Genomic DNA, 27,286 nt, shown 5'->3' with positions numbered 1-27,286 from the left:
AAATATACACTTGCATTTTTAGTATTTGCCAATTTGAATGTAAATACAACCCCTAAACCCTTTGCACTTATACTGCAATCTAGCCAGCCTATTATAGAATCTGTGCATGATCTTCAAGATTACTGAATATTTTTAGAGAAGATTTCAAATGGTTGCTTAGCTAAAATTCCACTCAAGACAAAGATATGCCGGTTTATTATTTCTATGGTAAAATAAGTTTTTAATTTTTGTTTAAAAACGTGACACCACACATCCACACTTTCAATGAAAACATTTTATATTAAAAAAAAAAAAGAATGTTACGAAATCTACTCTCTGATTCAAAAACGTGAATGTTATGGACTTGTGTTTTTTTTTTTCATCCAACATGTTAGCTGAAGATGCAGATATACAGGATGAAGAGGATGCCACTGTTGAGGACACCCATGATGTGGAAGAAGTTTATACCCCGGGATGAGGAAGCAGAGGGCAGCGTACAGCCTTCAAACCTACAACAATTTTATTCTCACATGTACGACTCAAATAAAAAATTTTAATCAATCACTGACCAATTGAACTCAACCCTCACCCTTATCCTTCACACTTTCCAAAACATAGACACTACCTTGACCCGTCTCACAGTTGCCCAGTATGTCACATTAACCTCTTGCCCCTATGCCACAAGATACCATGCTTTTACCTATGATACAGTTTTCACTCCTACCCCTATGCAACATTTCATCCTCCTGCCCCTATCAAAAAAAATTCTCTTTTCAGGCCCCTATGCCCCAAGTTTACTTTTCTGCAACATTTCTACCCTCAGACCTTCATTATCCTCCCAAAGTTTACCCTCATTATCCTCCCCAAGTTTGCCCTCCAGCTCCACTGCCATCTCCTGCCCCACTGCCATTTCCTGCCACTCCGCCCTCTGCTTCCCCTTTACTATCTGTTGCCCCTCAACCCATTGTTGCCCCTCCACCCTCTGCTGACCCACTGTCCTCTGCTTCCCATCTAACCTCTGTTTCCACTCCACCCTCTGTTGCCCCTTCATACTTTGCTGTCCCTCTACCCTCTGTTGCCCCTCCACCCTCTGCTGACCCACTACCCTCTGCTGACCCACTGCCCTCTGTTGCCCATCCACCACCTGATGCAGCACCTGCTCCTCCACCACCAGTGCAAAATATTTGGCCAGGGGTCAAGCATGGCAGCAAGCAGCAAATCTATATATATATTTTTCTGATGCATATATCGACGTGTGGTTTGGTTTGTCACTTTTTGATGTTTTTTGTTTCACATGATACACAAATTTGAAAAAACCAAATATGTTTCCTTGTTTTTTTGCCCTTCTACCTTAAGCATTATATTTCAAACCAAAAGATACTTACATGTAAAGTATGATGAAATCACATACGGTATTTTTTTATAGCTAGAATTGAAAGGACTAGAATCGCTTCATACACCTCTTGACCAGCAACTTCGACCTCTTCCACTCATGAAACCCCACTTGTGATCATGATGTTATGGAATACCACACAGAAAGCAATTATTTTGCATACAATACTGAGCGCATACATAAGAGTTCCATCAGACCACTCAAGGCAGCATAGAGTTCACTCTATAACCAATCTGGTGGATGCATGCAACTTTTTGCTCTGTGCGTAGGTTTAAAATGGGAGAGAGGAGCCAAGGACTGAAAGGGTACACTTTGTCTCCTTTAAGAAATAATAAGAAAGAACAAAACAATTGTAGTAATGAGTAACTAAACAGACATTTAGGAAGCTGTTTAACATGATATGGTGCTATTATAATTGATTCTCTAAGTACACCATAACACAATGAGTGTTAATATTTTGCAAAGGGGCTACAACTACCATTTATGACTGTTTATCAATGTATTTAGGACAACATGCAAAGGAGTCATGGGCGTTTCCAGACCATCTAGCAGCCAGGCATTGAATCTAGAGAGGTGCATCACATATAGCCTGGACATTGATCAAGTGGAAATGCTTTCTATTTTAATAAATATCAGCATTTCCACCTAACAGGAACAAGGCTACATGTCTACAATCTCCTGCTCTACTAACGTTTTATGTGTACAGGGCACTCCTCATCGAGTGGCAGATGGATGTAGTACAATATGCACAACAATAAAGCTCTTAGCACTTCCTTCAGCACATGACTGTATTTGGCTTAGGGCATTCCTCATGTGACACCCACTGCGGTCTGGATCCAGATGCACAGAAGTGAAATACTGCCCAGAGCTTGGTCAGCAATGGTATTGCTGGCAGGCTGTTGTGCAGAGGCTCCTTGTCACTATGCACATTGTGCAGGGTTTCCATGATGACATAACGTGGTAGCCGATAGCGACAGACTACCTAAGCATCAAACATCCCAAAGAGGCTGACACATGGCCCGAAAATACGCTCTCTAGACCAGCGATGGTGTACCAGCTGCTGGTTTCGGAGGGGCCTGTCGTCCTCCAGATTCCGGGCTTCCACCATGCCCATGTCTGATTATAGGTGAAAGGGATGGATGGAAAAAAAATTAAAAAATTACCTAATGCCTTGCAGATTTAGGAGTCTCCTTGTACATTAAACATTATAGACATACTTACAACTAGCATGGAAATATTTATGTTCATCACTTTCCTGTAAAACAATCCAAAAATATGTAAAAGTAAGCATGACATGAAATTTATGAAACATGACAATTTCATCAAAGTATAATGAAAAAAACCACATTACAAATGTATGCTACTCATATACATATATAGTAGATGGCATAGGCACGGCTTGTTAGAGCTTTTAAAGCACACAACCGCGATTCAAATGTATGCAAGCATGGAGGAACTACACAACACACGCATAACATTTTAAAACAGACATGTTAAAAATGCATGAAATTGATCTGAAAAGCAGAGACAATTTCAAACATTAGCACAAGTATGCAGTACTTGTCAAATATAAAAGAATTCACTTACCTCTTTGGAAGAAGAATTGTCTAATATAATAATATTCCAATTCAAATATCAGCAAAAATTCACGAAAACCCAGTTTGATGAAATGGCACATCGTAATCTCTGTCTGTCGGTCTTATATATTGTTGTATAACGAGATGAGTATGTGCAGGTGTGCAGGTTTGCAGGTGAAAAGTAAATTCTCCCATTAGTTGAGGAATGCTGTGTTTTGGTCATCACTTTTATCCGTCAGTTAGACTTGACTTAGAGCAGGTGTAAACCTTACATCTGAACAACAGTGTACTTCTGTGTGCGCTAGATCTTGAATCACACGTATTTGCTGGGGAAAGTCTTTACTGTACATTGACTTCATGCAGACACCCCTTCCCATCCCCGTTCTGTCCCTGAAATTATAGTCAGTTGTAAGGGTCCTTTGCACTCAAAGATTAATTGGACGTTGTTACGTTCACTGGCATATGATCTGGTTCTGGACATGCGCAGAGGAGTTTTCGTGCGAAATACGGCACATATCAGCATTTGCGTTTGTTAATGCATCATTCCTGTTAATGTCACAAATTCAGAGTTTTAGGTACCTCTGCAACAATTGTGCTCTAACCGACATATTTAATTTGTGTAATGTTAGCGCCCACCACTTCAGTTATTAATGTTTTAATACCTGGAATAGTTTTCTCACTCTCCATGGTGATGTTTTTTCATTTTTTTCATAATTGAATATTATCCGTTAAAAAGCATACTCATATAGTCATTTGTGACACAACTCATTAAAAACACTTGATGAGATATGTATATAGAGACTAAATAAAGATGGGTCAATCATTGAAGCAAGTTTGTGGGAGTGGAGAGAAGATAATGATCTATAAAGCCAATTAAAAAGAAGCGTGAGTAGGAGGGGAAATCAAGTCATAAATATGTTAGTCCAATGTGTAATGTAACTGTATCAGTAGCGGAACTACAATTGGTGTGGCAGGTGCAGTGCACTGGGGCCCATGGAGATAATGGGACCCGCTGCATGGCAGATGCAGAGGTTTGCAACTAGAGAGCTGTGGGCTCCGTTGCAGGGAAGCAGAGAGGAGGGAAGGAGTGAACCGAGGCCCACAGCTCACTAGTTCCACCTCTGAACTGTGTTAAGTACTTATTATTCATTTACTATTGATGACTTCAAGTTATGTAACACACATTTGCTTGTTGCTTTAGTGTAATAGAGTATTGTTTACATTTCCTGATTGTTGTTTGTTTTGGTGATTTGATTATAAAAAGCATGCAAGTATTGTTCATTGATAAACTTGAAAAGCATAGATTAAGTTAATGTGTGATGTCAGATCTTTGGGTGTTGTTAAATGGAGTTGAATTTTGCTCAGTTGTATCCTTATACTAAGATATTGAGTTTTATTCATGTGCATATAAGTATTGTATTTCATAGCTTGGATACAGTCCAGCTCATTCTGCCTCCGCCTATTTGTCTGTTTTATTTTAGATGGTTCAGATGAGGTGGCAAGAGCGGCCTTAAACTGATTTTTAGGCCTGAATCCAACTCTACTCTTCTTTAGACACAAATGGATCTCCTGCCTCAATACCGCATTCATCAGGCTGTGCAGCATGCTTCATGACAGGGTTGTGTTACCCAGATGTCACTGCACTCTGACACACCGCTGGCTGGACCAGCGGTGTGTCCCAACTATGCTCCCAACTTTGAGGCAACAGTGTGGGGAAGGCCCTTTTCTATTCCAACATGACTGTGCCCCAGTGCACAAAGTAAGGACTACAAAAACATGGTTTGATGAGTTCAGTGTGGAAGAACATGACGGGTCCACACAGAGTCCTGACCTCAACCCCATCAAACACCTTTGGTTTGGCACTTCTGGTTCCTTTATCTCAAACACCTCTTCTGCCACAAAAGAGATTGCTGGCTAAAATATTGCGTGACGGCAATAGATTTCTGTATATTACAGTTTTTTCACTTACATGCACAAATATCTATCCATCCATTTGCCTGCTTGCAATGCTTTACAACTTCAGTAGTAACAATTGGCAGTACAGTTGTCTCCATTGCTTCTACAATGTTAGCACCCATCTGCGTTTTTATCTGTGCTCCTCTGCTACTTTGAAGAAAAAGAAAATGCTAAATTTTTCTCTTTTAATCCCCATGCAGTATGCAAATATATTTATGTTTAAATGAGAAATAGCATTGTTCATGACTGTGCCTTCAATTAATAAAATTACAAATATTTGATTAAAAATTTAAATTTCTGAGTGATGGGCTAAAACATTCACTCATCTCTACCTGCAATATATGATTCGAATATAAGAGCCATAGTCGATTCAAATCATAAGCAGTACAATATACTCTTCTTAATATCACAGATGACAAATAAGCAACATGGGGGAACCTTACCTCGGAAATTGGGAAGATGTTTGGAAAGTAAAATGGTGACATTCTTTTTTCACGCTTTATAAATCACAGCCACTATATAATTATGGCCTGCCCCCCCCCCCCCCCCCCCCATTAGTCCTCTTTGTTTTGCCTTACAATGCTGGTATAGGGATCACAATTGACAACAACCCATTTTGCGACCTATATTATGCTGAATTAAACTTCCATGAGTTGTTTTGCACAATTAGTATTGCTTTGTTATACTAAGCATTTAATTGGCTGTAGTGGTCTGGTCCCATTGAGGTCTAAGATCCTCAGCATATCAAGTAGCACTGTCACATTTTTCACTTATACTAAATGCAAATATATAAATAAATTAAGTTACGTGTAATAGTTATCTAAACACCTTTAAAATGTTAACATATTCTAACATTTTATGTACAGGTGTAGTTAAGGTAATATCTTGGAATATTGCAGACATGGCTGGACCAAACCATTCTTGCACCACAGGTAAGAGGTCTCTATCACATCAAGAGAGTCTGATCATGTCTGATTGGGCACATCCATGTCATGTTCATACCTAATAGAACTCTGTCTCATTTCATCCAGCATAGTTAATTTTCTGTCCTGCATGTGGATGTGACAGTGTATCATAGACATGCAGGACAGTGAAAGGTGACCACATTGCAAACAACAGCCCAGAGGTGAGGACATTAGGGACAGAGGTACTCTCTAAAAGTAGACAGCCCTTGGTAAAAAAAAATTGGATGTGCACAAAATTATGATTCATGTGATTGGAGAAAACAGAAATTATCTTTCACACAGAGCTAATATGATAATCGGTGTTCAAATTCCTCCAGGTTTATTAATGAAACTTGTTATGTTCCCTAGATACTGGGATCATATAAGGGATGGTCATAGAGCCCCTATGAATAGTGAAACATTATGCTTAACACAAAGCGTGAATACTTATTAACATTGATGTGCCTGTGATAGGTACAATCACCTGTGACTATGTCGGAAATTCACAGAAAAAAACAGGCATGGTCTTTTCATTACAATCTCTATCTGTTAGCGGATTTTTTTATTTTTTCTAGAGTAAAGGACAAAGAAGTTTGCATGAGTGGTGAGAAGGAATTAAATGCAAATGTCCAATACAGAAGTCAGATTTAACAAGCTGCACTATCTCTTAAGAAGAGCAGGGGAAAAGATTCAGTAATTGTCTGTATTAAACAATCTTCTATATAGTAATAGCATACGTGTGACTTTTATGAGTGACTTATTTCTATGTTACCGTTGTCTGAGCAGGGCACATATACCAAATTAAAGGTTTGGTCTGTAGATTTGCAGAAAAATATTGGTGTTGCATCATTTCAGATTTATTTCGCAAACATCCGCCCGCAATTTTCAACAATGCATTACCATTGTCCTTTGATAATTGTGAAAGTTGACAATACACCTGTTCCTCTACTGGTTGCTCTGGGCACTGCGACAGTTAATGAACTCTCACTGTGCACCTGCTGGGTGACCTAGAATATGTGACATGCTGGGTGGTCTGAAAACTGTGACAGTTATTTGCAGCCCCATATATCTTGTGTCAGAGCTTGTGTCAGAGCGCAATCTTAATCAGGCGGAGGAGGGGTTCACATGATCGGGACTGCCGCAACCCGGAAGTGACGGCCGGCAGAGCGGAGGATCATGATGCAGGTGAGTATCTAAGAACCCCCCTCCTTTAGGAGTGGACTCTGGACATGCTAAACGACTTGTTGGGAAATCTCATATGAAAATGCTTTAGAAGGGGCGTGGGTTGGACGCCATAGTGCGAGGACGCAGTTTTTTTAAGGCTCCTGCGATTGCCTTATATTTTAGCAAATTCGGGGCTCATTACCTCCCCAAGACAGCACTGAGTGATGGATTGGTAGCCCCCCAACTGTCTAAGGTCGAATGTGACATCCGCAGCTCGTCCAGAGACACAGCTTTGTGGGCTGCAGCTTGTGGCCTATGCTGCCACCTAGACCTCCATCACAGTGGCATTTCCTGCACAGCCCAGCGATCCCTCAAGCACCCCATACACTTACCTGCGCTCCGAAGACGTCTCCATGAGTGCTGGGAGGGGCTCCTTCCATCTGTGATGTGCCTTCTGGACGGGTCTGGTGCTGGAAGAAGCGGCCTGGAAATCTGTGCCCCTGCAGCTGCTGCTCTGCACTGTAGTCTGGGAGGCTTGCTGAGTCCTGCAGTAGTCCTGGTACCAGCCTGTCTGCTGACCCTGCTGACTGTCTCCCCGCAGCGTGGCCTGGTTCACAGCAGTGAGTAACTGAATAAAAGTTGGGTCGGGACAATCTGATTGTGTAGATCAGCTCTTTCCCTTCACAAGTTACGGAACGCTGCCATCTGGTGGTCTTGAGCTGCTACTGCAGTCTTTAATCTTGAGTTTAACCCTGCAATATTATACACTGGCCTGACGTGCACTGCCACCTGCTGGCCACCGATATTCTAAGAAATTTTGCACCCATTGTAACCTGAATTATCTATTTTAACACCCTGTAGCTGGTCTGCGCTGCACCAAGAGGCTATTTAAGAAAATGCTTATACTTGGCCTAGAAGTTCATCAATCATGCAATAATGCATCTGACCTAAAATGTAACTACAGCTGCCACCCACATGCATCGTTCTCCCCTCCGCTAGGTGAAGTCGCTCTACGCTACATGCTACCAATGTGTTGATTATATTTCATTGTCTTCTCCTAGAGTGGGCTATCCGAGCATAACTGTCTGAGAGCTGTTATCATTTTGCTGGAACCTTGAAGTGAACATGCCTCTTAAAAAGAACAAACCGGCTAATCCAGCCAAACCATTACCTTTCTTTAAACCTCAGAAGCCGACTGCCTCCTCTCTTTCCTCTAAAGAAGCTGACAGGCGTGGCGATTCACTAACCCCAGTCAGAACGGTGTCACCGGTATCACAACCACCTGGTGATGCCTCCACTTCAATTGACCCAGACGCTCCGACCACCTTCCAAATGATGCAACACCTATTCTCTAACTTTTTCAACAGACATACTTGCTGAAAATGCTTTAGAAGATGAGGTGCATGAATTTCCGAGCCGGATTCCAGGAATGTTCTTTTGGACCGTAACCTTCCCAATCAATCAAGAACTGAAGGGTTTCTTTGGATATAGAGAATTGATAATGTCCTTGACTTCAAATTCTTGATTTTGTACAGAAATGGCAGGAGTTTTTTCCTAACAAAGGGGAACTTATTAATGACCACAGGCGTAAGCAGGGAGACATGGAATACATTTGGAATCTTCAAGGTAGGTGGAAGTTTTAGTCTAAACGCCTCAGGATTGATAACCTAAAAAATCTTGAATGGACCAATGAACCTTGGAGAGATCTTCCTAGAAGGCATTCGCAGTCGAAGTTTCCGAGTGGACAGCCATACCTTATCTCCCGATTTAAGCAGAGGTGCAGTCCGTCTCCTTCTGTCAAAGATTTTTTTACTGGAAAGAGAGGCTTCGGTTAGATTTTGTTTGAATTGAGCCCTCCGGGAGGAGCAGTCTTGAAGTAGAGAATCTACTGCTGAAACTTCAGACGGGAGAAGGTTGGAAAATGGAGGGAGTTTTGGATGAATGCCCTGAAGGGTGAAAAAGGATGACACAGAAGTTGATTCATGAGATAAGTTGTTGTGGGTGAATTTGGCCCAGGGTAACAAGTCAATCCAATTATCGTGGGATTTTGAAATGTAACATCTTAGGAATTTCTCGAATTCTTGATTTGTTTTTTTGGTTAGACCGTTGGTCTAGGCGGAGGACAAATTTCGCTTGATTCCTCAGAGATAACAAAAGGCTCTCCAAAATTTAACCACGAGCTGAGTACAACGGTCAGAAATGATTTCATCAGGGCATCCATGCAACCACTAAATCTCTTTAATGAAAAGTTGGACTAAAGAAGAGGCCAATGGAAGAGCTTTTAAGGGTATGAAGTGGGCTGCTTGGGAGAGGCGGTCCATGACTAACCAAACCACTGGATATCCTCTGGATTGGGGAAGGTTGGAGATAAAATCCATAGATAAATGGCTCCAAGGGTGATCAGGCACCGGAAGGGGGTATAGGAACCCGTACGGGCTTTGTCTAGGAGATTTTTTTTGCGTACAGATGGTGCAAGAAGACACATATTGACGGATATCAGAGGGTAAAGTTGGCCACCAATAGTTGCGGAGGATGAGTTCTTTGGTCTTCTTGATGCCAGCGTGGCCTGCAAAGGCATGGGCCCATTTAAGAAGACTACCATGAAGGTGAAGGGGCAGGAAAGTCTCACCTCTGGGTATTGCTTGGGTGGTGGGCGTAGTTGCCACAATACATTTAGGCTCAATAATTTGTTTTACTTTGTTTGGCTGCTCTTGGTTAGTGGTGTCAAAGGAACGAGATTTATCAAGGTACGGAAACGCATCATTATTTGCATTGCATACTGCAAGAGAAATAAGAATCTCAAACTCAGAAAACACACCAACTTGTGGTCTTCTACACTTAAGTGATAGAAATAAGAATCACAAACTCAAAAAACACACCCACCTGCGGATCTTCAGACAAGGTAGAAGCACAAGCGACGAATCCCAAGCAATTGACGTGAAGCTAAGAAATGTATACGTCACACCCAATGTGGGAGGTCTGACCAGTTTGTTTACACATAGCAAAACACAATGCCTGTGGGTTATTTTGACGGGATAGCTCTTCATTAATTAATCATTGTCAAATAATATTGATGTGGTACACTGTGAACGATGTTTTTCATTTGCTATTAATTAGCGTAATACACACTTTTGCCTAAAAGACACATTGCTGAAGGCCTTTGTGTGTTTTGGAGTTCAAGTGGCCGTATAATATGCAAAATGCATGTACATGACTACATTAAAAGCACATGAATAAAGAATCTATGAAAATGTATGTTGTAGTATAAATCCATCTGGGTTGTTAGGAAAATGCATAGCATACTCATCCATAAAGGATACACACACACAAACGTGTATTCAACCTCCACAGAGGTAAAGGGTTTGTGTCGGGATTAGAACTCATGATTGGCTTTTTGGAAAGTGGGATAGCTAACCACTACCACAACCTGATATTTGAAAAAACAGGAAGAAGACCAACAATAAAGCATGCGTGCTACAGAGGAAACTGAGAGTTAATAGTACTCTTCATTATTTAGACAAATTACCTACAAAATCAGAACCTCACAGGTAGCTCAGTGGTTAGCACTTTGGACTCACAACACAGCAGGCATGAGTTCAAATACCAAGCATACCCATAACAATTGTGTGCACATTGTGGACTATAATCATTCTGCCAAGAAGAAACTCAGGAACTTGACACAATGTGTTATTTTAGTTTTTTTTTTTTATTTGTTCTACACGCTCAACCACAATGTAAAATATGCCCTCCTATTTATCCTGTATTGTAATCTACCTGATTACGTCAAGTTCCTTTTTTCATGGCTGACAAATTTTTTGGGGGGAAATTTCAAAAAGCCTCTTGGCCCACCTTCACATGCACATTATTATGTGCATGCTGACATTTATTACTAGAAATGGACTAAAAGGGGAGGGAGATTTGGAGGGGACAGGCTCCTTGGAGTTAAATGCAACATTTCCTGCAAACCTAGTTTCATCTGGATCGACGGCTTACACGTTATGTGATGTACTCAGCTTTATTAAAACAGAATGCTCACCACAGTCGAGTACCATGGTGCTTTGCATCACTTGCACTTCTGCCTTACCCCACTGAGGCCATGAGTTCAAATCACAAACATGGACTCTTCTGTGTACAGTTTCGATGTTCTCTTCAATGTGTGACTGGCTTTGCTCTGACACTTGAACTTAACCTTGTACTATCACTACAATGACACATGATTTGGGGAAATAGTTAATGAGCTGGGGAATTGGACCTTTTGGATTTATCTTGCACACAGGGCCTACAGATGCCATACCTCTTAGAGGGGTGCCTTGTTGGTGGAGGGCACATGTTCCTTTTTGATGACATGCAAAGAGCAAATGAAAATCTTTACTGCTATAGAAATGATGATGGAGTTCTAAACCAACCTTCTTTCTTAAATGTTACTCTTTTCGGATTATTATATACATTCTCTTTTATCCTTACACCCGCATGTTGGGTAATTAGATGAATAAAGACAAACACACCAATGAATCTTTTTTTTGAACTTATATTATTTTAAATGGCTTCCAATAGTCAAAGATATTTACATAATTTTTTTTTTTTTTTACAATAAAATAACAGGAAAAACAACAAAAAATCAATCGGACATTGATGCCCAGTAGGCCAGTTTAAACTTAAAGTCTGCTATCATTTGGCCCTGTTGGTTGTGGATGTTTTCATTTTCCTCCACAAATTGGGCTATGTGAGCCCTCATTTTCGGCACAGTTGGTGGTGGGGGAGACCAATCCTCCATGGGTGCTGAAAGAAATAATGATTTTTTTTTTTATAAATATACATCCAAACCTAATTTGTCAAACAGACAGGACTTACTAGAGATGTGTACTGTTACATTACTTTAAAATGTTAGGCCTCTAGATACAAATGCATTTGGCCGCACATTAGAAGTTGATAAAGCTTTGGTGTAGCATTTTTATAGATGTACTACATTCTGGTGTGCCCCGGGGAGAGGGACATGGATAGGGTTGCCTTAACAGCATTATAGGCCCCAGGGCAAAGCACTACAGTGGGGCACTACCTACACAACCACTCACAGGAATTAAAAATAATTTGGTTTAGATTTGAATTTAAAAACAATAGAATAATATACTGACAAGTTGACAAGCCTATTGGGCCCATCTGTTCGTGTGGCCCCTGCCCTGCGTGCCCATGTGTTAAGATGGTTCTGGGTGTGGTTTTCTTGTTTAAAGAAATTCAAATTTTGTAGGGCTATTATGATTTAAACCTGTGACATTTATGTCACCTTTAATCAACATGTGTGACAGCAGGGATTATTTACAAGTATAATTGATATCTCAATGTTATCCAATTATGTCCAGCATTTATTGAAAATACTTACTATCTCCCAAGGCCTCTGCCTCTTGGCTGGCCACCGCAACCTGCTCCGGCCTCTCCTCCTCCTGGTCAGCCTCCTCCTCCCTGGCCTGTGGATTTTCATCCTCCGTTGCCGCTGTTCCAAACGTGCGTTACGTTGCCGCCATTCCAAACGTGCCCGGACTGTTGGAAACAAGGGTAATCTCAAATTTGGACACTAACTACTTAGAGCACACATTGTGAAGGTCACAAAACATGTCCAGTGTGTGCTGGCTAACAATGTGTGTTTTCAGACACATTTTAGTTGCGCAAAAAATGAGTATCTGTGTGGGCCTGGAATGGAATATTGCATGGCTGGACCAATGAACAATATAGGTGAGGTATAACATAGCACAAATAGCTTACAATGTAAATACACACTGAAAAGGGGTGGATAGTGGTTTATCTGCTGTCCCAAAGTTGGTTTACACATAATGTGGATGCGGCCTTACAAAAATAGCTTACAAAGAAAGTACACACTGAAAAAGGAGGAGAGTGTCAGTGTTTATCTGGTGTTCCAAAGTTGATTTAAAGGTAATGTGGAGAAGGCCTCCAAAAGATGCTCAACTAGCGTCTGACACAAACGCATTGACCTTGATTGTTTGTGTGAGCTTTGTGGTTGCCATTTGGCTGTGGGCCCACTTGTAAACAAAGTGGCAATTGGGGCAGAAGTCTATTTTGGCCCTGTTGTTTGGGAAAGGTCCAAGGCTTTGTAGTGTTTGAGGCAACTCTTCTAACATGTAAAAGACATTTTTGTACTGAGTATATTTCTAAATTAAGAGGTTTGTGTTCACATACCATGTTGATCTTCAAGTATACAAAAGCCAATTGCCTCTTAAACAAGCAACCACACATACAAACCTCCTAACAAACCATAATGGGTATTAGTTACAAACCACTACAGAGAGTGGGTTTGTAGGCTACGGTGTGTTTGTGGCAAAGGACAAAAAAACCACACATGCATTCAATATATTGTACAAGTAGACATGTTCCGAAATGGGCCCCAAAGCACTATGTATGGATTGTTGTGTATGCCAAGAGGAAGCACAGCAGTATAGTAATTAGCAAATACTTTCTTTGGACAGTTTGGTGACACTATTGCAGGCTAAGATTTATTTATTACATAGATGATTCCAAACTTGTTTCAAAAAACATAGCAAAGATTTCAGTGGTCTGTGTTGCAAAGTTCCTTGAATGAAGAGCGGACAATCTGGCCAAAGTGAAGAAATACATAAGCAGGCTTGGAGCATTGGAGAAATACTTCAACATGTCGGGAAACTTGAAATGCATTACTCCAAAATGCCAACCAGCTTGGACTGTTTCACTACTTGGACTGAGACATAGCAAAGAAGTCAGTGGTCTGTGTGGCAAAGTTCCTTGGATGAAGAGCTGACAATCTGGCCAAAGTGAAGAAATACATAAGCAGGCTTGGAGCATTGGAGAAAAACTTCAACATGGAAACACAAAAAGCACTACTCCAAAATCCAGGCCAACATGCCCTATTGAATGTGAAACAAACATTTACTAAGCCAATATTAGCTCACAACTAACTTTCATTTATGTACCTAGTTTATGCCTTGGTGCAGTAGAAGGTGGCCACTGTATTGTAATGTTAAAACGGTCTGGTAAGGTTCTACACAGTATTCTCTAATACTGGCTTGTGTGTTAGAGCTATATCTTGGTTTCAGAGTGTTCAATTTGACAGGAAAGTAACCCCAAACCCACAAGTAACATAAATAGCACATGGCCATATGTTGACTTAGCAGACCCACACATTTAATGCTTATAAACGTCAATATTGTATGCAGCACACAAACTTGACAGTTACACTTTAGTGATGAAAACACTATAGATACTTACATTTGTCAACAGCCTTCACCATGGCCACATACACCAACTCCAATGGAAAGTGCTATGGCACTGAGGACAGCACAATAGGCCTGATGGATGAAAAAGCCTGTATATATAAAATACACAAAAATAATATCACAAATGTGCACTTCTCAACACTGTATGTGTTGCACAATAACATATAAACCTCACATGTCTCACTGACCAGTGTTAGGCTAGAATTTCAATACAAATATTTGACATTAACACTTTTAAACTAGTAGACATTTACATACCAGACCATTCTGCCCATTAATTAAATAGTTAATACAAGCAGCAAATGTGCAATGTTTGGACTGTTCAAACTGTACTCTACATTTCAACACAAGGACGTTGATGTAGGCACATTAGACAGTTGTTAAACTAAAACACATTAAGGTGCATTTCACAAAAAAACACTGACGGAAAACTTTGAGGCATTTAACAAGACATCCAACACACATTTTAAAATTATCTTACAGGTTGTCATTGAATTAACTATTAGGACACATGTAAAACATTTCAGTAGCACACCAGCCCATGTATATTTCTATCCACATTTGGTCTGTCCATACATTAGTGATTCATATTTTGGGTAAGCTTGATCATTATTACAGCAGAGAGCATTGTTGTTTTAAAGGAAACAGTACCAATAACTCTTTACCTCAAAAATATGTATCCACCACATACTGCCTGAAGTTGGACCCACGCACTGATTCCCGAGGGGGCTCTTCAAGATCTTCCTCCTCCTCCTGCTCCTCCTCCTCAGCCACCCCAGCAACCTCGTCCACGACCCCTGGAGCCCCACTCCGGATGGCTATATTATGAAACACCACACACAGAGCTATGATGTTACAAACTTTCCTTGACTCATACATGTGTGCACCACCAGACCGGTCCAGGCAGCGAAAACGCGCCTTTAATACCCCAAATGCCCTTTCTATGACCGATCTGGTGGCCACATGAGCAGAGTTATATGCCTCTTCATTCTCTGTGTGTGGGTTCAAGATCGGAGTGAGGAGACAAGAGCAGGAGGGATACGCATTGTCTTCTATGTAGGATGAGAGGAAAGACATAAGAAACAAACATTAATACAATTTAAGAGTAAGAATAGACCACCGTCAATATCCAAGCATACTAAAATATGGCTCATAGCTTAACTCAATGCTAAATAGTTAGGTAAATGAGTCATAATACTGTATAATTACCATCCATTGTAAACTAACCATGTCTAAGAAATGCCTAAAACCAAAGTGCATTCCAGATTTTCTTATTACACTTTACCAAACAATAATACCTACGCACCTGCTGTTTTCAAAGATCACATAACCTTAACTGTTAGGTCTGTTTGTGTAATTGCCTGTCACGAACTCAGAGTATTTGCTTACTGGTTTTGGCACTACTCACCAAAGAGGCGCGGAGTCTAACGTGTCCCAGGTCTTCGCCAGGAACCCCCGCAAGGAAGTATGGTCTTAGCTGTGGGAAACACGCAGGTCGCGGTCCTCAGAGGGAGCAACCAGTGAAGCGATAGATGGAAGCGGTGTCAGAACCGAGAAATCAGGAGATGCCACAGGGAGAATCCAAATCCGTAGTCAGGGGCTAGCCGGGTCAGGTCTCAGGAGCACAGGAGAGAATGGTCAATCAAAGCCGAGGTCAATTTACAGGGAGCACAGAATAGGGGTAGTCAGGAACAAGCCGGGTAATACACAGGAGTCACTGGAGGAAATACACAGGAATGCTGGAGCTAGGGTGAGACCCAATACTCTGGCACTCATTAGGTGCCAGAGTCTGAACTTTATAGGAGGGATAGGGGGCAGGACTACCTACAGCGGTGGTGACGCTGAACACCACCGCCGGATACTGTGGATCACGTCCCGTTGCTAAGCAATGGGACGCGCGGCTGCCGGGATCCGGAAGTGACGGCCGGTTGCCTAGCTATGGGCAAAGACAAGCGTCTGTCCCTGTGCGAAGGACGCGACACAGGGACGGCGCGTGACAGTACCTCCTCCCTCTATTTGTCGCATAGATCTCCCTTTGAGGAATTGTTTCAATAGACGTGGAGCGTGGAGATCTTCTTTATTCACCCAGGATCTCTCCTCTGGCCCGAAGCCTTTCCAGTGAACCAAGAATTGATGCCGTCCGTGAAGGATACGGAAATCTACGATGTGGCTGACTTCGAATTCTTCGCCCACAGCAGTCTGAATAAAACAGTCTAAACGACCAAGCTACCTGCATCCCCCTCTCACTGAGGAGGAACGATGGCACAGAAGGATTGGTAAACTATGCCTTTACTGCGCCAGTGACAAACATTTCTTACAAAGTTGTCCGCTCCGCAGACCACAACATCCTATGGAGCAGCCTTCAGTGTGCTCCTCTCCAGACCCTGGATTGTTCTGCACGTCACCTCCTGTTGCTTTACTTCAGCCTAATCTGCCAGTTCCAGTTGCCGCCTGTCCTGCGGTGCCAGTTCCAGTTGCCGCCTGTCCTGCGATGCCAGTTCCAGTTGCTGCCTGTCCTGCGGTGCCAGTTCCAGTTGCCGCCTGTCCTGCGGTGCCAGTTCCAGCTACTGCCTGTCCTGTAATGCCAGTTCCAGCTACCGTCAGCACTGAGTCTCCGACCATTGCCTCCTGTTCCGAGGTGCCAGCCTCTGCCTTCAGTCCTGAGTCCGCTGTGTCCGGTCCTGAGTCTGCTGTGTCTGGTCCTGAGTCCGCTGTGTCCGGTCCTGAGTCCACTGTGTCCGGTCCTGAGTCCGCTGCCTCTACTCCCGGGTCTTCAGCCGCTGCCTCTACTCCCGGGTCTTCAGCCGCTGCCTCTACTCCCGGGTCTTCAGCCGCTGCCTCTACTCCCGGGTCTTCAGCCGCTGCCTCTACTCCCGGGTTTTCAGCCGCTGCCTCTACTCCCGGGTCTTCAGCCGCTGCCTCTACTCCCGAGTCTTCAGCTCCAGAGGGGGTGCTGCCCTTACAGTCTGCTCCAGAGGGGGCGCTGCCCTTACAGTCTGCTCCAGAGGGGGTGCTGCCCCTATAGTCTGCTCCAGAGGGGGCGCCGACCTTACAGTCTGCTCCAAAGGGGGCGCTGCCCTTACAGTCTGCTCCAGAGGGGGCGCTGCCCTTATAGTCTGCTCCAGAAAGGGCCCTGTCCCTCCAGCCCATTCCAGAGAGGGCCCTGTCCCTCCAGCCCATTCCAGAGAGGGCCCTGACCCTCCAGCCCGTTCCAGAGAGGGCCCTGTCCCTCTAGCCCGTTCCAGAGAGGGTCCTGTCCCTCCAGTCCCCTACCGAGTTACCTGTCCATGCGGTTCAGCCCTAATTACCACTTGGTACTGTCTGCATTGAGGCATCTTACAGTGCTGTCTGCTCTGAGGCATCTCACAGTGCTGTCTGCTCTGAGGCATCTCACAGTGCTGTTTGCTCTGAGGCATCTCACAGTGCTGTCTGCTCTGAGGCATCTCATAGTGCTGTCTGCTCTGAGGCATCTCACAGTGCTGTTTGCTCTGAGGCATCTCACAGTACAATCCAGTCAGAGTGCTGTGCCCAGTACGGGCTTCCCGTCAAGTGTGCCCAACTTGCCATTCCAGTCGGGGACTCCTGCTCTGCCGTTCCAGTTGAGGACTCTCCAGAGACTGCTGCACAAGCTGGGTAATCTCCAGAGACTGCTATTGAGCCAGAATGCCCAAAAGCCTTTGTTAATATAATTAACTGAATAAAGACACTTTGCCTTACACTTCCGTTGCACCTTGTGAATGCACTGGGATTCATAACAGAGTCCAGTTCTGAGGGGAGTTTTCTGGTGACAAGTTCGTCCTTGATTCGGTCAGTAAGACCCTGCCAGAAGGTAGCAATGAGGGCCTCATTATTCCATCGAAGCTCAGAAGAGAGAGTGCGGAATTGTACCGCATACTGGCCGCCAATCATGGAACCTTGTGGAAGATTTAGGAGACTAGAAGCGGCAGAGGAGACCCGACCCGGTTCATCGAAAACCTTCCGGAACATGTTGATAAAAGCAGCAGAATTCTCCAGCAAAGGATCATTGTGCTCCCATAACGGTGAAGCCCAGGCCAAGGCTTGCCCGCTGAGTAGAGATATTATGAAGGCTACCTTGGTACGTTCAGAGGAGGAGGCTGAAGAGTTGCACTCGAAAGGAATGGCGCACTGATTGAGGAACCCTCTGCATCTTTTTGGATCTCCATCGTACTTATCTGGAGAAAGAATTCTAAGCCCGGTAGAAGGAGTCAGGGAAGGAGATGGAGCCACTGGGGCCACAGTGGAGCAAGAAGGAGCAATGGAAGGTTCTGTCGGGGGAGGTTGGACCGCCTGTAGGGAGTCTAGCCGAGACATAATTCCTTGGACACACTGGAGTAAACGAGCCTGGTCCACCTCCTGCTGCTACTCACCAAAGAGGCGCGGAGTCTAACATGTCCCAGGTCTTCGCCAGGAACCCCCGCAAGGAAGTATGGTCTTAGCTGTGGGAGACACGGAGGACGCGGTCCTCAGAGGGAGCAACCAGTGAAGCGATAGATGGAAGCGGTGTCAGGCAGGCCGGGTCAGAACCGAGAAATCAGGAGATGCCACAGGGAGAATCCAAGTCCGTAGTCAGGGGCTAGCCGGGTCAGGTATCAGGAGCGCAGGAGATAATGGTCAATCAAAGCCGAGGTCAATTCACAGGGAGCACAGAATAGGGGTAGTCAGGAACAAGCCGGGTAATACACAGGAGTCACTGGAGGAAATACACAGGAATGCTGGAGCTAGGGTGAGACCTAATACTCTGGCACTCATTAGGTGCCAGAGTCTGAAATTTATAGGATGGAAAGGGGGCAGGACTACCTACGGCGGTGGTGACGCTGAACACCACTGCCGGATACTGTGGATCGCGTCCCGTTGCTAAGCAATGGGACGCGCGGCTGCCGTAATCCAGAAGTGACGACCGGTTGCCTAGCAACTGGCCGTCTATGGGCAATGACAAGCGTTTGTCCCTGTGCGGAGGACGTGACACAGGGACGGCGCGTGACATTGCCCTACATTACCATTAATTCAACCAAATGTGGGCAAATGTCTTTTAGTACTGTAACCAACTATAAATACAAGGCACATGCACTATATAACACATTGTGTAACACTAACATCTCATGTTAAATTTTATATGTACTGGAACTATATTTGAAATACATTATTATCCACAAATTCACCTAAACAGAATAAATATATTAGCATAATTACCAAGAAGCCACACATCTCCATATGGCCTGACACCCCCTTGCCTCTGTTGCAATCTAGGCCACAACTCTGAATTACAAAAGGCAAAGGAGTCATGGGTACTTCCCCCCCCCCAATTTGCAACCAGGTTCCGAATCTGGAGAGACGGGTCACATATGGCCTGGACATTGATTGAATGGAAATGCTTGCGGTTCATCAAAGCCGAAGCATTCCCACTCACCGGAACCAGAGCCACATGGGTCCCATCTACTGCCCCTATGATGTACGGAAAGCCAGCTATGGTGGAAAACTGCTTCTTAATCCGCCCAAGGGACTCCTCATCGAGTGGCAGATGGATAAATTGGGCGATCCACAACTAGAACGCCCTTAGCACAACCTTCAGCACGCGGCTGAAGGAGGCCTGGGACATACCTGTCGCTACCCCTACTGTTGTCTGGAATGACCCAGATGCACAGAAGTGCAGTACCGCCAAAAGTTTGGTCAAAGGCAGTACTGCTGTCGGGATGTTGCGCATTGGCTCCAGGTAACGCTGCACAATGCGCAGGGTGTCCAAGATCACATGCGGAGGAAGCCGATAGCGGCGGAAAACCTCCGCATCCGACATCCCAAAGAGGCTGACACGTGGCCTAAAGACGTGCTCCCTCGGATGGCGATGTTGTACCATTTGCTGGTTTGAACGTGGCGGAGGAGCAGGCCCCCCATGAAACAGATTGTAGTCCAACTCCAGGAGCAGTAGGTGAAAATTTCCACCTTTCATTTTTCACCGTTGCCTCAAATTATGAAACCAATACTTACAATATAGTGAAAATTCATCCTCCTGCTTTTGGTTGCAAAGTACAGTCAAGATTTATGGAATTTAGCCAAAAAATAAAAACAAACAAACAAAAAAAAATTAGAAATACTCCTGCCCTATTGAATGAGCAAACACCACCTCACCATATATAAAAACCACCGAAGTGCATGCAAAAGGGATACTTACCAGAGCCAAACACCTAAATCACCTTGTGCAAATCACACTAGTTACATAAAAATTGGTAAGGTGTAATCAGTTATGGATTGTGAAACACAAAATACAGAGAGTTAAGCAAATAGTGTGTAAAAAAAATATTTTTGGGAAAAAACAGTAAAAAAAAAAAAAATGTAAAATCATTAACACACCACATAAAATACCACCTGCCCCTTAAAAGTGCCAAACCCCATAAGATTTTTTAGATAAAATATGGTGCCACTCAATACTTACCACACAAACAGACGCTAAGTAGTTTTGGAATCACACTCAAAGCAGAGTTCTGACACCCCAAATCTGTGGGGGAGGGTGAGCAGGTAACAAATAAAGGCAGGAAGAGGGAGACAAATTAGTCAAATCACTACATTATAGAAGTCTGTATGCAGTCCCTCATTAAAGTATACACAGTGCAGAAATGTATCTAACTCCAAATGTAAACAAACACTTTACTTCTAACATTCAAAAATCAATCTCTAACAAAGTTTGTTAACCCCTTTCTAACCAAGTGAAGTTGCATAAAATATATAGTATGAATGGCCTTTCTAGCTCTCCAACACCTAGCAATGCTTTGATAAGTAATTAAACATACTGAAGGTTGACAAATGTACTGCTGTAAACATCTTTAACCAGCATTTGTCCATCTGCAGTATATTCACCCAAGACCACTGAAACTCCCAACAGCACTGAAGTTCGACAAAGGCGTTTTAAAATACCACTCTGATTACAGAATTATCTGTCAGTGAGTACGCCAGACGGCATTACGAGCACACAGGTGCGTTCAGAGTGGATGAGTGTGTTTGGTTTGAAAAGCTATCTGCCATGTTTGCAAAGTGTATTCAAAGTAGGGTAAGTGTATTTTGTAACGATAAATCACATATTTGACAAATGAAGTTAGATGTTTGTGTTGTGCAAAGATCATGGTTTAATGAGTGTACATTTTAAAGGTATGCAAGAGAACATATTTTCCATTTGGTGTAGACGATGGTGTGGTGGTTAGGTATTCCATCCATCAATGCTAAGGTCAGAAGTTCAAGGCCACAATTCAACCTTTAGTACAAAGTGCTAATAAGACCCTCCTGTAAGTTTCCACACAATTACTAAAAGTAAAGTAAAGTACGCAAATGCAAATCAATCGACGTAAGAATCGCATTTGCGATCATTCATTGTACCTATTTTAGTATTTACAGTTCTACAGGTTTAGAAAAACAGACAATTGTGTGTGTGTGTCTAGGTGTAGTACTTGATTTCACGTAAACCCTCATGTTAGTAATAATACGTGCCAACTCAAATAGTATGCAGGTACAACACAGAGAAGCAGCTGAACCTAATAAGTTGCTTCCAAACACTTTTAGGATTCATCCACAAATGAAAGTCGTGTAAATCCCAAAATGACCCCCAAACCCCTTTGCCCAAAAAAGTGTCCTAAATGGTAAAGGAAATGTTTTACCAACAATTAAAATACAGGTGTGATTTTCATTTTTATATACGTTTCACAGTGCATATACCAAGGAGTGACACCTCTAATCGTTTATAGTGAAATAATTGACATTATCCTTACCTATAAATCCCACAACTTGACCAGAGCTAAGGTTGATGATCTGTATTTCATTCTATGCTTTTGGAAACTTTTTTAGATCACTTGATAATTGGTGTAGCGGTTAGATGATGCACCTTTGCAAACTCAAAACCTGAGTTCAATTTCTCTCCAACACTCTTGTGCGTGTGTAATCACAAATATTCTTCTTCCTATATATGTATTGAGTTCCAAAGTGTCTCTGTTGTAAAAGTATGCTAGCTCTAATTTCAAACAAATCTGGATGTGAAAATGTAGCAGGATTATTGTGTGTAGCATTTGTAAGCAGTTGGGTTAACATACAATAGGAAAGATGTGTGGATACAAGACCCATTTTACATAGAGAATAAATATAAGATATTGTGTGTTAGCCTAAATTTTGACATATATATACAATTTGCTCAAACTCCATGTAAAAGTGAGAAAGGCCTTATTCAGGATACATGAATGTTTTTGCACATACCGTATTTCCCCATGTATAAGGCGCTCCCATGTATAAGACGCACCTTACTTTTGGCCCCGAAATTTGAAAAAAAAATATTACGGTAGCTGTCCTTGCCTGCTGGATCGCGCTGACACTCTGCCTTCTGCATCCCCGCTGCCTGTCCCCCGCCTGCTGGATCGAGCTGACACTCTGCCTCCTTCTGCATCCCCGCTACCTGTCCCCCGCCTGCTGGATCGCGCTGACACTCTGCCTCCATCTGCATCCCCGCTGCCTGTCCCCCGCCTGCTGGATCGCGCTGACACTCTGCCTCCATCTGCATCCCCGCTGCCTGTCCCCCGCCTGCTGGATCGAGCTGACACTCTGCCTCCTTCTGCATCCCCGCTGCCTGTCCCCCGCCTGCTGGATCGAGCTGACACTCTGCCTCCTTCTGCATCCCCGCTGCCTGTCCCCCGCCTGCTGGATCGAGCTGACACTCTGCCTTCTGCATCCGCGCTGACTGTCCCCGTCTGCTAGATCACGCTGACACGCTGCCTGTCCCCCGCCTGCTGGATCGAGCTGACACTCTGCCTCCTTCTGCATCCCCGCTGCCTGTCCCCCGCCTGCTGGATCGCGCTGACACTCTGCCTCCATCTGCATCCCCGCTGACTGTCCCCGCCTGCTGGATCGCGCTGACACTCTGCCTCCTTCTGCATCCCCGCTGCCTGTCCCCCGCCTGCTGGATCGCGCTGACACTCTGCCTCCATCTGCATCCCCACTGACTGTCCCCGCCTGCTGGATCGCGCTGACACTCTGCCTCCTTCTGCATCCCCGCTGACTGTCCCCGCCTGCTGGATCACGGTAACTCGCTGCCTGTCCCCCTCCTACTGGATCACCCCCCCCCCCTCCGCTGCCCCTGTATCGCTACCCCTGTATAAGACGCACCCAGGTTTTGGACCCAAAATTTTTGGGAAAAAGGTGCGTCTTATACATGGGGAAATACGGTACTTTTAGGGAATGCACTCAGCACTCCATTCCTGCAAACATGAAGTCAGTTTTAACAGATAACTGTAATCTATAGGAGTAATCTCCAATATATATATCAATGGAAGTATGTAGCAAAGTTGATCCCCATAATCCAGAGAAGATATCTGTGTAGCATACCAAAATGCAGTCTAAAGGCCTAGAAAAGACAGGCATCTTTATTGAAGACCCAGCAAGCAGCAGATGGTGCTATATTAAGCTGACTAACTCCGGCGTCCCGGCATTCCGGCATTTCCGGATTGAACACAAAGGTCCAAAATATCTGCAAACATCATACACTTTACAGTGCCATTTATTACAAAGGTGTCTGTAAGGAAAAGAGGCTTATTTTACACAAACGTACTAATGGAACATTTGTAATATATATATATCCAAATAAATGTTAAATTTAAAAAAATAAAAATAAAAAATTCAGTATTCATATGTATGTATGTTGTGCATATTTAGTTGTGCATTTTAAACGCGCAGGATGCATTTTGCGCAGTTTAATAGTTGTTTTAGCTAACTGTTTTGGACTTAAACATGACCCTGAGCTTCCTTAATTTTGAGCAAGGATTTGAGACATGATTGATGTCAGTTTCCTGTAAACAGACAGAGGGAACATCTACTCTTCTTAAGTTAAAATCCATAACGCCTACTCTTCTCAAGTGATATCTCATCTCCAGGCACTCCACGCCCACTCTCTTCCCATTCTTACCCCTTTCATCTCAAGTGGTCACCCAAGACCGCAAATGTATTTGCAATGGAGTTTGTGTTTGAGTTGCCTTTGAGTGCCGAATATGCTCTGGTTGAGCAGCGTATCTGGTGTTTTACGCACCTTAACTCCCAGTTTCGCGCATGACTATCGGATTATGCGCATAAGAAGGCAGAGCCGTACCTTGATGATTCGGGCCCCAGAACCGGAAACAATATAACCCAGAATTGGCAGCTGTTTAGACTCGAAAATACATTTCTCTAACTTGCAAAATAATTGATTTTGATGAAATCGCCTCAGGACAGTTGAAACATGTTCACGGTGAGTTCTTAAGTCAGAAGAAATGATAAGGATGTCATCTAAATAGTTTACTACGGAATGATAAAGTAGGTCCCAGAAGATCTCATTCATGAAGTGTTGGAACATTGCATTACATAGCCCGAAGCACATTACATTGTACTCAAAGTGACAATCGCACGTATTGATGGCACCTTGAAGGTCCAGGTTTTGTGAAAACGGTCGCTCCTTTGAGTCTGTTGAAGAGTTCGGAGATGAGGGGTAAAGGGTACCTGTTTTTTACAGTAATAGAAGTCAGCTCCCTATAATAGATGCAGGGTCGGAGACCACCATCTTTTTTTTTGACAAAGAAGAACCTGAATTCTATCGCACAATCTCATGGATGGTGAGGAGGTAACTTGCAATCTTCTTGTTCTCAAAACACATTCGCAAAGATAGCATATTGAGCCGGGATATCCAGAGAAGAAGAATTAATACATAATGAGTTGTTAATCAGGACAAGTACTTTCTGGAGGCATCGGGAGTGACAGGAAAAATCCCAGGATAGTACTTGAGCTTTTTGCCAGTTCAGAACAGGAGAATGGGTTTTAAGCCAGGGGAGACCTAACACCAGTGGGTTAGCGGCCTTGGGGATCACCAGGAAGGAGATAGATTCGGTGTGAAGAATTCCAATTTAAAGAGTCAGAAGCACAGTGCGATTCCTAATTGAGCCCCCCTCAATCCTGCTGCCGTCTACGACAGTGATAGCAATGGGTTGAGGAAGATGAACCGTGGGAATGGAGAGTTTAGAAACGGTATCAGCAGAAAATAAATTTATAGCAGAACCGGAATCAATTAGCGCTGAGAGGAACACTAGGCGATCAGAGAGACAGAGGGTTGTTTCAATAGAAAAATTAGCATCATACGGAGAGGTTTCAGTTATACCTCACCTGGCTTCTCCAGAACCGGTTAGTCCTACTCGTTTCCCGGGCACTTGGGACAAATATTTAGAATGTGTCCAGGTACACCACAATAAAGGCATAAGTTATTTTTAAAATGTCTCACCCTCTCCTTGTAAGGAACTCCGAAGCCAGTACAGTGAAACTCGGGGACTACTCTGAAGGCCCGGTGTTCGCTGGAGCCCCTAGTGGTGGGGACAGACTGGGCTGTGGTCCGACCGACGGTCGAGTAACGTATACTGGCTTAAAGGAGTACCCAGGAGTGGAGTGATTGGCGGGCTGCAGTTAAGAAGAATCCTAGGTCAAAGGGTCACAAGCACAGATGCAAAATCCAGAGACAAGCGAAGGGTCAGACACACAGGCAGAGAAGCAAAATCCGAAATCCAGGCAAAAGGTCGAGGTCAGAAGAGAAGGGTCACAGGTCCAAGAACAAGCAGGGGTCAAAACACGGGTAGTCAAATCCAAGGTAGCAAGAACCAAACGGATAGCACAAGCAGGCAGCAGGACTGAGGACAGAACGCTATAACCGGCAGTGACGCTGCAGACCTCACTGCCTTAAATGTACAGGTGAGCCAATCAGAGTCTAGCTCTGCAAATACTCCCAGGAGCTAACTAATGAATAAATTATAGCCTAATAGCCAGCAGGCTATTAGATTCCTCTGCGCACGCGCCCAGCTGTCCCCTGTTGCCGGGACGCGGCTCTACACTGCTGGGCGTCCGGCCGTTGCCTCAGCAACGGTCAGGAGTCAGAGGGAAGTGACGTCCCGGTCGTCATGGTTACGGCCGGGACGCTGGGGCAGGCAGGAAGCGAGCCGCGGCGGCTGTGAGTACCGCCGCGGCTCGTGACCCTCCTCAGGCGTAAGTCGTGTATGACCCAACTGCATAGGTTCCTCAATATGTGTCACGGGAACTTGAAACCTTGGTGCCAAACGTGGAATAGAACACCTGGAGACCTCCCTCTCCTGATTTATTTCTCTAAATCGGATATTAATTTGATTGCAGAGGGTGATAAATGCATCCAAGGTTGCTGGAAGTTCTCTACCAGCTAATTTATCCGATCAGATAACCCTTTCCAGAAGGTGACCGTTAGAGCCTCCTCGTTCCACCGTAACTCTGAAGCTAAAGTACAGAACTGAATGGCATACTGACTCAGGGATAATGTTCCTTGTCATAGACGAAGGAGCTCAGAGGCTGCCCTGGAGATTCTACCCGCTTCATCAAATATTCTCTTGAACATCGCCAGAATTGAGGTATAAATTCTGGAGGAGAGGATCATTGCACTCCCACAGTGGGAAGGCCCATGCCAGGGCTTGTCCAGACAAAAGGGAAAAAAATAAAGGCTACCTTTGTCTTTTCAGTGGCGAAGTTGGCCGACTGCAACTCAAACTGTATTGTACACTGATTTAAAAAAGCCCGGCAAGACTTAGGATCACCAGCAAATTTGGGTGGATTGGGAATGCGGAGTTGCGAAGAGGTAGATGTGGCAGCAGCGCCAGCTACAGGAGGAGAGGAAGGTTGAGGGTTAACTTGGGCTGCCAGAGTGTTTTGCAGGGTATCCATGTGTGTGGAAAGACCTCTAAGGAATTTAAGTAGCTGAGCCTGATTATTGTCTTGTTCGTCAAGTGGTCCTACTAGTTGTCCCAGGATTTCACGTAGTAGAGGATTGCCCGCTTCGTCCATCATGAGGGTCAGAGCAAACTGTTATGCTCAAGGGAGTCCCTCAGTCAGTATTTACATCAGTTTAGCAGGGTGTGGAGTCTAACAGCCTCTCAGGTCTTCACCAAGAACTACCGCAAGGCGGAATGGACTTGGCTGCTGAGAAACTGCAGGTCG

General features: G+C 43.9%; 1 protein-coding gene across 1 annotated transcript in view; it reads left to right on the top strand.

Moving 5' to 3' along the window:
• ADCY2 (adenylate cyclase 2) overlaps positions 1-27,286 on the top strand; it is a 1,242,889-nt gene that overhangs the window by 75,646 nt on the left and 1,139,957 nt on the right. The gene's annotated exons all lie outside the window — the stretch shown is intronic.

Source organism: Mixophyes fleayi, chromosome 5 (genome assembly GCF_038048845.1).
Source record: "Mixophyes fleayi isolate aMixFle1 chromosome 5, aMixFle1.hap1, whole genome shotgun sequence".
Lineage (NCBI taxonomy): Eukaryota > Metazoa > Chordata > Amphibia > Anura > Limnodynastidae > Mixophyes > Mixophyes fleayi.
The sequence above is the reverse complement of the archived record's forward strand: the minus strand, read 5'-3'. Positions and strand labels throughout refer to the sequence as shown.